Here is a 13,844-nt window from a genome sequence, read left to right as displayed (position 1 = left end):
GTCCGTCACTAAGGATATAGGTGAATATTACATCTACCTCAAGGATAACTCAAACCTAATAGCTAAAGGTTATGAAAAGTTTTAATAACAAAGTGGCCATTGAAACCACAAAAGCATTTGAATGGGTTATATTTACCAATGAGAAGTATTTACAAAATGTGGTCAGAGTTGACTTAAAGATTCAATTCAAAATAAGTGTTATGAAAATAAAGTTTAAAATCAAAAGCATAATGCTTGGGTTTCTAATGTTTAAAAAGAAGTGTTAAGTGTTTGCACAAAAGTTTTGGCTTGGGTTAGAGTGGAGGGAAGAAGAAGAATGACTAAAGTCCTAATCATACAAGAGATGAAGGATAAGAAACAAGACCACAAATGGAGTTCCTCTCTTGAGATCATATTGATGATCCAAGTAGCTCTCATCCTTTGGAATATGCAAGCAAAATAAGTGTAAGCTCAAGCAATCAAATTAATCAAGCAAGCTCTTAGAAGATCCCCAATGGCTCTTGTATCTTTCACTTTGGATGAACATGGCAATGGTTAGACCTCCCATGTATCAAGGCTAACCACCAATCTTTAACTCATTGATCCAAAAGAAAAAAGAAGAAGAAGATGAATATTAAAGTACATTTATGGAGATGGAGTGAAATAATGAACAAGCATTGACCAAAGATAGAGAAGATCAAGGTCAAACAATAGTAAACAGAAGCAAAATGAAGATTAGAGGTCAAGAAACAAATGAAATATTTTTGGTATTTTTCAATATTAAAATAAAACTTGAATTAAAATAATAAAGAAAGGTCAAACTTCAAACTCACTTCAAATCAACTTTGAAAAGTCCAAGTGAATTATCCCAAGTTCAACAAGGTCAAACAAAGTTTGACAAAAAATTTCAGCATTTTTAGAAGTCAGAAACTATTTTAAATCAATTAAAAATGCATAAAAATAACCTAATTGAATTAAAATCTCAAATAAACCTCAAATCAAGTAATAAATTGATGAGAATATTTTTCATAGATCTATCATCATTCAAAGAGGTTGGAAAAATATTTTTGTATTTTTTGAATATCAAAAACTATTTAAAATGAATTAAAAATAAGTAGAAAAGAGAAAATTCTTAAAAATATCAAATGATAAAATAAAAAATATTAAAAATCATTTTTAGAAACTAGAAATTAAAAGGAGAAAAATGAATTTGGTCTCATATTTTTTGGACCAATAATGAAGGAGATATGAATTTTTAAAATGAAATGGAATTAAAAGAAATAAAAGAAAATATAATCAGAAATTAAAAAATGCGAAAAAGCGTGGACCGTCTGATCTGAGCTCATTAATTGAGCTGGCAAATTAAGAGACTCACATACGCGCACCTACCATGTTCCTTGGTCAATGCATCACATGTAGCATTATTATAAGTCATAACATGGAACGAACGAGATTCAATCTGGAAAATGTAATGGATTGCTCAGATCTAATCTAGAGACCAGACGGTGACCAGCGCCACCGTCTTCTCCGGCCAGCTTCCGGCGAGGCTCAAAATTGCAGAGAAAAAAAATGTTAACCAAATGCTACGATCTAGGTACCAATCGAAAGCTGGGGTGATGTACATCACCCATGTACCAACCAAATCCACTCTAGATTTCTACATTGAGAGAAATCAGAGATGGAGTTTCCATGGTGTTCAACTGAACTTGCTAGATTTTGAAAATTCAAAGCTCTAAAATGTTGCCTCTATGCAGAGGACTTCAAATCACACAACAACAACAAGAAACAACCAGTATATGAGCAGATTCGAAGAAATTAAAATGTGAAGTAAACCTCTGATTCGCAGAGTTTGAGAGCACAATTCCTTGCTATGGATGCTTGCATTTTGTTCTTTAGATCAAAGGGAAGAAGGCTAAGGAACTTTAGATCCAGAAAACAACCAATGAAAATGAATTCTAGATCTGAAAAATTGAGAGAAAATTGGTGACTTCCTTTGGTAGTGAGGGTGAGGATTCAATTGCACAACATTTAGGGCGCCTTCAGGTTGCTGAAATGAGAGGCATGGCATTGTATTTATAGAGGAAGCATGGCTGAAAGGCATGAACATTCCATTGCATGAATGGAAAGGACCTCCATGCATGGACCTGTACAGGCGCATGGAGGGCCCAATTCCACTTGGATTTGGCAGCTGATCATCAGCATGTGCAAACTGGACGTGCAAATTGTGCATAATCATCTCATGCAATGCAAATTTTATGAATTTCCAAAATTGTACCATAATGTTCATGTCTTCGAAAATGCTATGTCCAAACTTGAAACACAACCTCATGAGTAATGGTTGGACAGCTTTTTGCATGAGGATCATTTGTTATGTTGATCAAAACTTCATTTGAAACTTGGAAATTGATGAAAAGTGGTCATGAAGTGTAGGGTGCAAAACATGTACATATGAGATTTTCAAAATTGGCCAAAGTTCAAGCCCTTCTATTTCAATGATGCAAGCTCCAAATGACAAAATCTACAACATCAAAGTTGTAGATATTTTCAAGCCAATCAGTCTGAACTTAAATTTTGCATCATTTTGATTTTTGATGAAGAAGTTATGGGCTCTTGAAGTTGGACTTTTTCACATTTGAATGACTTTGGTCCAAAGTGACCTATAATGTTTTGCATTATCACATGTAATTATTTTAGGATTTTGAAATTTTGATCAACATAACATTTTAAGTAGACATCTTAATCTTTCCAATGCATTTGATCCCACCTCAAAATCATGAAAAATGAATGAGTTATGTTCTTAGGAAGTTGACCTTAAAATTAGGGTTTTAGTCAAAATGACCTATAATGTCTTGGAATGGATGATGACCTTCCAAGCTTCAAATCAATTTTTATGAACATGAAAGTTGTTCATATGGTTCTTAAGAACATATTTTCTCTTGGGGTCATCTCCATTTGACAAACACATCAAAAGTTAGGTCTCAGTGTACTTCAAAATAGTCAGATGAATTGACTGATCAACTTCTCAAGTCCAAACCTCATATCTTGATGAATTGATGATTGAGGGCACTCAAATAAGTTCAAATATGCATGAAATGATGATTTAAAGAACTTCCCTTGATTGTATTTGATCATGGGTTGAGGTTGCTTCATGAGCAAGGCACAGTTGATGAACAAATGAATTAGGGTTTCCTTGGGAAACAAGCCTCAAATCCCTTGATTGCTTTGATCAAAATGATGAATTGAGATACTTGGGAGGCATATCTGATGGATGAGAGCTTTGGGAACCATTGCCATGCTTGCCTTCACCTTCTCTTGGCCCTATCAATGCACATAGGATCTCCTAGAAGCTTTAGATCTTGTGACTGCTCAAGCTACAAACAAGAGATGTTAGTGACATATTTTTGTGCTTTTGGTTAGTAGATAAAATGATAAAAGAAATAATATACAATTCAAGCATGCTTGGTGATCTCAAACCAACTCTCAAGGGATCCCACCCAAAGGTTAAGGAGACAAGATGCTATGATCCTTGAGGCAAGATGCAAATGCAATGTTATGATGCCATGAGGGATCTTAGGGTCAAAATTAGGGTCTTACAACAGGCATTCCCTTTGTACGTTTCAAAGTCAGGAACTTTAAACTTCACCGGGATTTTCACATTCGGAACCAAATAAAGTTCTGCAGCACTCTTTCCAAACAAATCCTTACCCCTCAAAGTTTTCAACTCCTTACGCAGCTCAAGGAATTGATCTTTCATCTCGTCCATCTTCTCATACACATCAGGGCCCTCAGACGGCTCAGAATGATAGATGGTGTCTTCTACACGGGGTAGAGTATTCACAATAGGCGGTGGCACATACATGACCGGGCTAGATGCCGGCATAGAAGAAAATGTAGGTGCAAAGCCTTCAGGCACAAAATTAGGCGGCATTCCCCATGGGAATCTGGAAGGCATGTTGGGTGTGAAGTGAGCAGCAGTTGCAGGAATAGTAGAGGTAGCAAGCTCGGAAATGACAGTCCTCTGAGGAGGAGGAGTTGCAGGCGTTGGAGAAGACTGTCTTTGAGCGGCTAGCATTGAGTCCATCATGGCAGTCAGACGGGCGATCTCATCCTTAGGGTCTATGTTCTCTTGCTCTAGATGCTCCATAATCTTTGAGTGATTGGTGCATGTATTGTATTGATGAGCCAGCTTGGCTGAAGCACATAAGAAATACCAATAAGACATTTGGCGAAAGAGAAACCTGCTTATGCAAATGATGCATGAAATGCAATGCTTGATTATTTTTAGTTTCAAGGAACTTACTATATTATTTGCAACAATGTGATATGACCATAAAATCTCTTTTATTTATATAATTGGAAGGATTACACTGAGTACAATTTCAGAAACCAAATGAAAAACACAAGAGAAAAGGAGACTAGTCACCCTAAAGATCCTTAACAACAACATCAGAAGATTTGGCTGTAGGCGCGTACTTCCTTCGAATACGTCGGATCTCGGTCTCAAAAGAAGCCTTCATCTGAGTCTTCTCGAGGACAAGTTGGTCAACAATCTTCTTCCAAGCGACGGAAGGCTGAGGCATACTAGAGGAAGATGAAACCTCTGGTTCTCTCTGCCTCTTCGTTACTTGGCCTTCAAGAAGCTCGATAAGTGCATCTTTGTCTTTCGACTCAAGCTGCAACTCCTCATGCTTTCTACTCAAAGCATGGAATCGCTCTTCCCACATATCCTTTTCTTGCTTCATCTTGGCGAGCACGTCTTCCAACTCCTCTACATCTTGGTTAGGGAGAGTTAATGGCTCAACCACAGCCATAGACATAGGTTTCTCACAAGCATAAGGCATCTTCAATTCCAAAGCTCTCTTCTTCACCCAAAGAGTGTAAGCTTCCAAAGCTACACAATTGCATGGACCAAGCTCGGATCTTCCCTTCCTATGCACATTATGCCAGGCATGCACAATCTTCTTCTTCAAATGTTGGGGATCTTTACCCTATTGATAGAAAAGACCTTCTAACAAAGTTTTATTAGGTTTGTCTCTCAAGGGGAACCCAAGTTGACGATGAGCCAAAGCAGGGTTGTAGTTGATTCCTCCTTGTGTACCAATAAGAGGCACATTAGAGAATTCACCACAACAATCAATAATCTCCAAACTTCTTACTGAAGGATGATACCAAACTATATCATCATTAGTGAGAGGCATAAGTCTCTGAGACCACCTTAGACATTGTTTATTTTCCACAAAAGCAGGTGTCTGAGGAAAGTGTGAAATAAACCACTTGTATAGTTCCACCACCTTTAGAATTCCTTAGATGCAAAAAGAAGTACATATCTCCTAACAAAGTAGGCACAAGATTCCCAATCAAGAAGATTCTAATGGTGTTAACATCAATAAAACCGTCAATGTTATGGAACAAAGCTAAACCATAGATGAGCAACACAAAGATAGCTTCAAAAGCATCCACACTATCGGCCTGAGCAAAGACAGTAGCTTCCTTGATGAGGAACTCAGAAGTCAATCAAAACAATCCTCCTTTCTTCACCAATTGAGCCTCTATCTCAGACTTCTTTAGGTGAATAGCTTCAACAATAATATGAGATCTGGGAATCTCTTCCAATCCACTAAAAGGAACTTTGTCAGAAATAGGTATTCCCAAGAGATGGGCATACTCCTCCAATGTAGGCACAAGCTGATAATCAGGGAAAGTGAAGCAACGGTAGAGAGGGTCATAAAACTGAACCAACACACTTAAGAGTCCTTCAACCACATCAGCATACAAGATAGATAGAAGTTTCCCATGACGTTGCTTAAAGTCTAAGGGACTTAATACAAAAGATGTTAACTTCCTTAACTCTTTCAAGTCTGGACATCTGAAACTGTACTTCTTAGTGTTCCTTCGTCCATAATCCATGGTCTGAAAATATTTGCAAATAATACCTCAGTTCCTTGAAATTTTTGTGTGATGAATGTTATGATGCGCATGAATGCATGAATGCAACAATCACAAATAAGGGATCACACACAAGGCAAACAAATAAAGGTCAAGGGATGAATCAAGTCATTGTCAAGATCAATCATCCATTTTGGTGGATTATGGTTTACACCTTATCAACACCCAAGTTCCATTGATATTGACAAGACTTGATTGGATCAACCAAGAATCAAGGGTTTGTTGTGAGTCACGAGCATGAAGTCTGGGGAAGAACCATCCCAAAGGAGTGAACTAAGGATAAAAACCTGTAGATCATGTTCTAAAAAGTTTCCAAAGTCTTAATTCCATCTATCGGATATTACAGGTTAGGATGACTGACTCATCAACCCATAATATTCTCAAGAGAAACTCGTTTGAGTGTAGTATCGCGTAACAATTGTGATCAAGCCTACACTTGAACAGTCTCCGCACTACGTCCTAAATAGGCCAAGAGGGGTTGAATGTTCTACAGTCCTCAGCTTCTCGGACCCCAAATCAGAGATAATAGTGCCTAACCACAAATAACTTGTGTGACATTACTAACTCCAAAAGGGTCTCCACTGAGTAGATGGATCTCAAGCCAACTTGTTAAGGACTACTCCACACAAGTCGAACATGACTATACCATCCTCCTATCTTAATTGCACTCAAGTTCGGGTTAGAACTTATCTCACCACTCAGAAATCACCAAGCACAACAAGCAGATTATATCATACAAACAAATATACATACATTAAATATACAATTATATTCACACAAAAAAGTAGGCTAAACCCACTGGAGACTACTCCCCAACAGAGTCGCCACTTAATTTATGTAGCGGTAAATTCATGACCATCAAGCTATGGATAAGCTAGACGTCAATAAAACCAGAGTCACCACCGCTCTTTTATTGTTTCCAGGGGAAAAGGGAAAAGTACGAACAAAACCCAAAAATAAGAAGTTTTCAAATCAAAACTAATAAAATATCAGAGATCACATGTAAGGGGGTTGGTTACACAGAGGGAAGGTGTTAGCACCCAAAGTGTCCTAGGTACTCCTAGGGAGCCCTTTTTTGTGTGCATATGTGTTTTTGTAGAAAAGATGTTTGCAATAAATAGAGTGGAGGGATGAGAAAAGAACTCATTAATTATACTTTTTTGTTTGACAAGACCTTCGAACTTGTGCCTACGTACCAACATAAAAATGAGGGATCAAAACCTCATAGTTCATGGTATCAATTTCAAAGTGAATGCATTGCTTTTAACAAAATTTTAAAGTTTAACAAAGGCACATGAGGCCTAGAAATGGTTTGAATGAGTGTTAGTTCTTTTTTGTCTTTTGAAATTTTAAGTCAAGTATAGTTAAGTTTATTTACAAATTTGATTAAGAAAAGAGTTTTGAAAATGCAATGGCATAAGGCCAAAGTTTCTAATTTGCAATATGGTCAAAGTTTAGAAAAAACAAACACAAGAAAAGAAGATTTTAAAAGGAGTGAGAGATTTGAAATTAAAGAAACGGGGAGGAGATGAAGAGACTAATCCTAAGCAAAAATTTAAAAGTTAAGAGGTGAAAAGATCGGACCAATGGGCTACAATCCAATAGATAAGAATGTCATATAGAAACACAAAATTCCCTTGGACTTTAGAGTCAAGCAACCATCAATATATAAATAGCAAGTTGAAGAGCAAGACATCAAATAAAGATAGCCATATCCAAGCTTAGTAACTCCATGATCTTCTTCAAAATTTTCCATGTATCAGATGACTTCAAAGATGACATTAGGCATAGGTTCAAAATAACAGCTTCACTATAATCATGTTGCAGATGAACTCAAATGGATCTTCAATATTGTATCAGATGAAGGTTCACTTCACAAGCATTTGGTTTCATGAAAGTTGGCATTGGCCAAGTCCTTTGCATAGGGAATGTTGCCTAAATTCTAAGTCCAATAGTCTCAGATCAAACAACAGTCCACACAAGATGTTTTTTAGGGTTTTTGTTCTTATTATCTATATTAAGGTCAAAAAGACCACACAAGCTAACAAATATATACAAATACAACATATCAAAAAATATGGTCCAAGTGGATAAAAGGAAAATAACATTAAAGTAAACAACTTGAATGGTATGAATAATGGCAAATGAATAAGGCTTTAAAGTGCATTAAAAGTAAATGACTTAAAATTAAATGTTAGTAATTAGTTGATTAGAAGTTAGTATTGCTTTTGCTTTTGTTTAAGTCATTCTTTGGAGAACACTCAACCCACTTATCACAAGCATGGATCCTTGAACCAAGACATCTTCCAAAGGAAGGAAAAAGGGCCAACTTTCCACACAATACCATGAAAGAGGGGAGACTTACAATCTCACTAACTAGAATGCTATGCCTTTTGTGTCAAAATTTAGTGATATGTTAAGCAATCGTAATTGGACTTATGTAGAAGTCACAACTATTTGAGGTCGGGCAATAGAATTTTGGTGTTAATGCATGTTAGAAACATATTATAATGAACTATGCTCATGAAACATACCACACACAAAAAGAATATGCAAAGTGGGGGATCTAATCTCATCCATACTTATGTTGATTTTGCAATCAACTAGCCTTAGGATATAGAGATATTATAGGTCCATGACATGAATGAATAAAGAAGGGAAATGAGACGAAGAGGGAAGAGAAATGGAATAAACACACATTGGTCAAAGGAAGATTTTTACCAAATTAAGATCATTCTTTCATTTTGGGAGATGGAATGTACATTCCATCAATCCCCTAAATCCAATGATCTTAACCTAGCAAAGTCAAATCAACCTTGACCAAGGCCTAACAACACAAGTCAAACTCACAAAGTCAATTAAAATGACTCTACACAATTTATTTGGCATTTAATCAATTAAAAATAATAAAAATATGCATTAAATTAAATTATGGTTGACCAATTTCCTAAAAGCTCATCAAAACACCAAAGAAATGGCCATGAGATTTATCATAGATCAAACAAGGTCAAAGGACCTTGGAGAAAATATTTCAGAATTTTTGGAAACTTAAAAGTATTTTTAAACAATTAAAAATATTCAAAAAATCAATTAAATCATGAAAAATATTAATAATGATCCAATAAATAATTTTAATTCAGAAAATGAAAGAGGAATTTATTTAAGTTTTTTTGGTGAAAATCTCATATTTTTTGGATCAATATTAAATTTAATATGAATTAATGAAAATAAAACAAACAAAATGAAAATCAATTAATCAGAAAAAACGTGGACCACTTGATCTCCCTCATTAATTGAGGTGGCATATCAAGTGGATGAAAACACGCGTTCCATGGTACACTCAAGTCAGCGCGCCACACAGTTGGGATTCAAAAGGAACCCTCAAGATTAAAACAAATTAAACTGATCATGTGGCCCTAGACCACACCACCTCATTGCCGGAGCAAAGCGACGGTCGTCTTCTCAAGCGACCTTGGCCGGACTGGTCCACTCATCACCTTCACAAAAATGAAAAAGAAAGACATGATCTTAAAGAGAAAATGGGAGTGATCACGAATCCGACCTCAATTGGACCCAACTCAAAGTATATTGAGAGATACATGGAGTTGAAATTTGAGGTACATGAACTGAGTTGCTTCAACTTGACCTCAAAGCAACTCAATCTTCTTGCCTACATTGGTAGGACTTCAGACAACCAAGTATCCAAGAGAATTGGTGAGAAATGAGAGAGAATCGAAGAGGAGAAAAAATCTGGAAAATACCTTCAATGTTGTGCAGAACTTGATCTCTCTTGCTTCACTTTGTGCTTGATCTTGCTTAGGAAGCTTGCACAAGTGGCTTAGGATTGGTACAAAGCTTTGGATCCTGGAGTTTTTGAATCTCCAAACAGTGAGATTCAAACTCAATTTTCAAATCAAAATTCTCGGGTTTTCCTTTCAAATGTGAGGGTTTCAAGTGTGGGAGACAAAGCTGGCACGCAAGGGTCCTCATTTCTGATGCCAAGGGCTCTTATTTATAGCCAATTCAAATGTTATTTGCACCTTCCAAAATGTTTCCAAATTTGGAAATTGAGTGATGCATGCTTACATGGGAGTGTACAAGCCCATGAAGCTACTCAATTAAGTCCATAATCACATGCAATTGAGTCTGAAAGTGGATTGAGATGTAAGGCAAATGTGTGCAGCTGTTTGAAGTTTGATCCTTGCCAAATGATGCAGCCATGTTTAGACCATGCGCAAACCCCTCAAACCTTGTCCGAAATGGATGAAATTTGACTCTTTGGAAATGTTAGATCAAGAGGAACAACTCTCATGTTGAACATTTTCCATTTGAAGCTTGTATCGTGATGAATTTGGAGATGGAAAGTTTGGAAATTTTAACATGTCAATTTTTTTTCTAAGTGTCAAGCCATATGTTCAATTATTCCACTTTGGCTAACTTTGTATGTGAGCTTCAAATTAGAAAAGTGTCTTCATCAAAGTTGTATCTCTTTCAAAAACCTTCAAAATTGTCACAAATTTGACCTCATTTGGATTTGGGATGAATGAGTTATGCATTTTTGAAGTTGAGGAAAATCACTTGTTCAATGGTATTGGTCCAAAATGACCTATAATGTATCCTCATATCACATGCTCATAAAAGTTGAATTATCTCTTCCTCCAAACATAAAGGTTTAAGTAGACACCTTGAATTTGATTTTGAAACTCAGAAATCTTTCATCTCATACAAATTTAGCAAGTTATGGCTTTGAGAAGTTGACCTCCAAATTAGGGTTTAGACAAAATGACCTATAATCTTTCAACATAAAAAATGACTTTACAAGAAAAACTAGCTCTAGACCTCAACATGAAAGTTGTTTGGAATGTCATTTAGAGTAACTTTTCGCTTGGAATCATTTTCATATGATGAAAATTGTAGGAGATAGGGTCTAGGGATCCCCAGTTTTGATAAGATGAATTCCTCTGGTCAACCACCATCAACCAATTTTCTAACTTGCAATTATATTGACTTTTGGGACTCATGGGAGATCATATATGAATAAGGTGATGAAATTTTAAGTTCCCCTTGAAATATTTGATCAATTGTTGAAGAATCTTGGTGAAGAAGTTACACAAGATACCCACATGAACTAGGGTTTCCAAGGAAAACCAATCCCAAACTCTTGAAGAATTCTTGATCAAAATAACATGTAGAGATCACGTGGACTCATATATGATGCCTAGAGCCTTTGTGGATCATTCTTGGTTGAGCTCTTAGCAATGAGGGTCTTAAACCCTATACATGAACTTGATAGATCAAAGGTGATCAAGTGCCCTACCTATAAAAGAGTTAGGCAAATGCAAAGACATATTTTTGGTATTTTGGTTAGGAAATGATAAAATACAAAGTATAATACAACCAATGACAAAGACATCATGGCCAAAAGTTAGGAGAAAGGCGGTCGACTTAGTGGCCTCTTTACGGGACGTATGACATGCCCATAAAATCTGGTCCAGAGTCTTGTGCCAATTCCTAGGCTTCTTCCCTACATGTTTTTTAATCAAACCAATGATCACCTTATTGGCAGCTTCAACTTGTCCATTGGCCTGAGCATAATAGGGTGTTGACGTTAATAATTTAAAACATATGTCCTTGGCGAATTCCTGCATTTTCCGACCAGTAAATATTGATCCTTGATCTGTTGTGATTGTCTCTGGAATTCCAAACCTATAAATAATATGTTTTTGAATAAATTCGATCACATCCTCTTGGCTCACATTTGGAAAGGGTATGGCTTCAATCCATTTTGTGAAATAATCGACTCCTACTAATATATATCTTTGACTTTTAGATGACGGAGGTAGAATTTCTCCAATCAAGTCCAAAGCCCAACCTCTAAATGGCCATTGTTTGATGATAGAATGTAATTCACTTGCAGGGACATGTTGTATGCCTGCATGCACCTGACACTCTTGGTAACCCTTCGCGAATTCAACACAGTCTTTCAACATAGTAGGCCAATACACTCCTTGACGGAATAAGAGCCATTTCATATTATGACCGACTTGGTGTGCCCCACGTGTTCCACTATGTATAGTCGAAAGGGCAAAGTATGCCTTTGACTCACTAAGGCATTTCAATAGAATTCCTTCGGGATATTTCTTAAACAACTCTGAACCTAGAAGGACGTAACTTAATGCTCGATACTTGGTTTTTTGATCAGTAGACGCTGTGGGATTCTGCAGGTATACTACTATTGGCTTTCTCCAGTCCTCAACTGTCAAACTGTCTATCGCTAATATTTCGAAAGTTCCTTCATCATCACATCCTAGCTTTCTCTTTTCTAACTCTAAAGGAATTAATCTGGTTGCCACCACCTTTCCTCTGACATCTATGACTTCGTGCAACTTTTCCTTTGAAATTTTCTACCCGGATGCAATTTGAGCTAAATCATTAGCTATCATGTTTTCTATTCGTGGTATATGTCGAATATAAACCATTTCGAACTTTTTTAACAATCAACTGACGATTATGAAATACATGATTAAATTCTCCTTAACATATCTATATTCTTTCGTGATCTGTTTTATGACTAACTCCGAGTCTCCCATTATCTCGACCTGAGTTGCCCCTAATTCCGACAATATTTCAAGACCTGCTATGAGGGCTTCGTATTCAGCTTTGTTATTTGAACAAATGCCTTCTACTTTGTACTAGAATTTTGTTGGAATTTTATTTGGAGAAATAATTACGATCCCGACACATGTGCCATTTTTATGACTAGATTCGTCGAAGTACAACTTCCACGACCCTAACGTAACATAGTTCAAAGCGTCAGTGTCAATGGAGTGATCGACTATGAAGTCTGCTACCACTTGGCCTTTCACAGCTTTTAATGGCATGTATGTTAAGGAAAACTCAGTTAATTCTAATGCCCATTTCCCAATTCGACTATGCAAAATTGATTTGGATAACATATGTTTAATAATATCATAATGAGATGAAACATACACGTCAACAGGTTTGATATAATGCTTCAATTTTGTACAGGAGAAATATAAGCAGAAACATAACTTTTCGATTATGCTATACCTAGTTTCTGCATCGTTTAAAACCCTACTGAGGTAGTAAATGGCTCTTTCGACACCAATATCATCCTCTTGTGCTAACATGCTCCCTAAGGTTTTATCAGATGAAGATATGTATAATCTCATACTTTTATTTCTACAAGGTGGCGTCAAGATTGGTGGGTGGCTCAAGTACGCTTTAATCTTATCGAACTCTTCTTGCTGAGCTTGCCCCAATTTGAACACTTCCTTGTTGAGTCGAAGCAAAGGAGAAAACGCTTGCGTTTTCCCACTAAGGTTTGAGATGAATCTCCTTAAGAAATTGATCTTGCCCAGCATCGACTGCAAACCTTTCTTTGTTGATGGTGCTTTCGCCTCCATGATGGCTTTGGTTTTATTCTGGTTTATTTTGATCCCTTTTTTATGGACCAAAAAACCTAGAAAATCCCCTGCCTGCACACAAAAAGCACATTTTTGAGGGTTCATTTTTAGACCATATTTTCTCATTCTTTCGAAAGATATTCGAAGGTGTTCTATATGACTTTTCCCTGAAATAGACTTAACAACGATATCGTCTATATAGATTTACATAAAAGTCTCTATGAGATCATGGAAGATCGAATTCATCGCCCTTTGGTAGGTTGCCCTCGCATTTTTCAAACCGAAAGGCATCACTACCCATTCATATGTGCTTAAGGCTCCATCCAGGGCAACGAAACACCGTTTTTGGGACATCTTCTTCGGCAATGAATATCTGATTGTACCCAAAATACCCGTCAAGCATGCTTAGATATTCATAACCTGCGGCAGAATCGACCAACATTTCCTCCACCGACATTGGATATTCATCTTCTGGGGTTGCAGTATTCAAAT

Source organism: Lathyrus oleraceus, chromosome 7, assembly GCF_024323335.1.
Source record: "Lathyrus oleraceus cultivar Zhongwan6 chromosome 7, CAAS_Psat_ZW6_1.0, whole genome shotgun sequence".
Taxonomy (NCBI): domain Eukaryota; kingdom Viridiplantae; phylum Streptophyta; class Magnoliopsida; order Fabales; family Fabaceae; genus Lathyrus; species Lathyrus oleraceus.
This window is presented reverse-complemented; position numbering follows the sequence as displayed.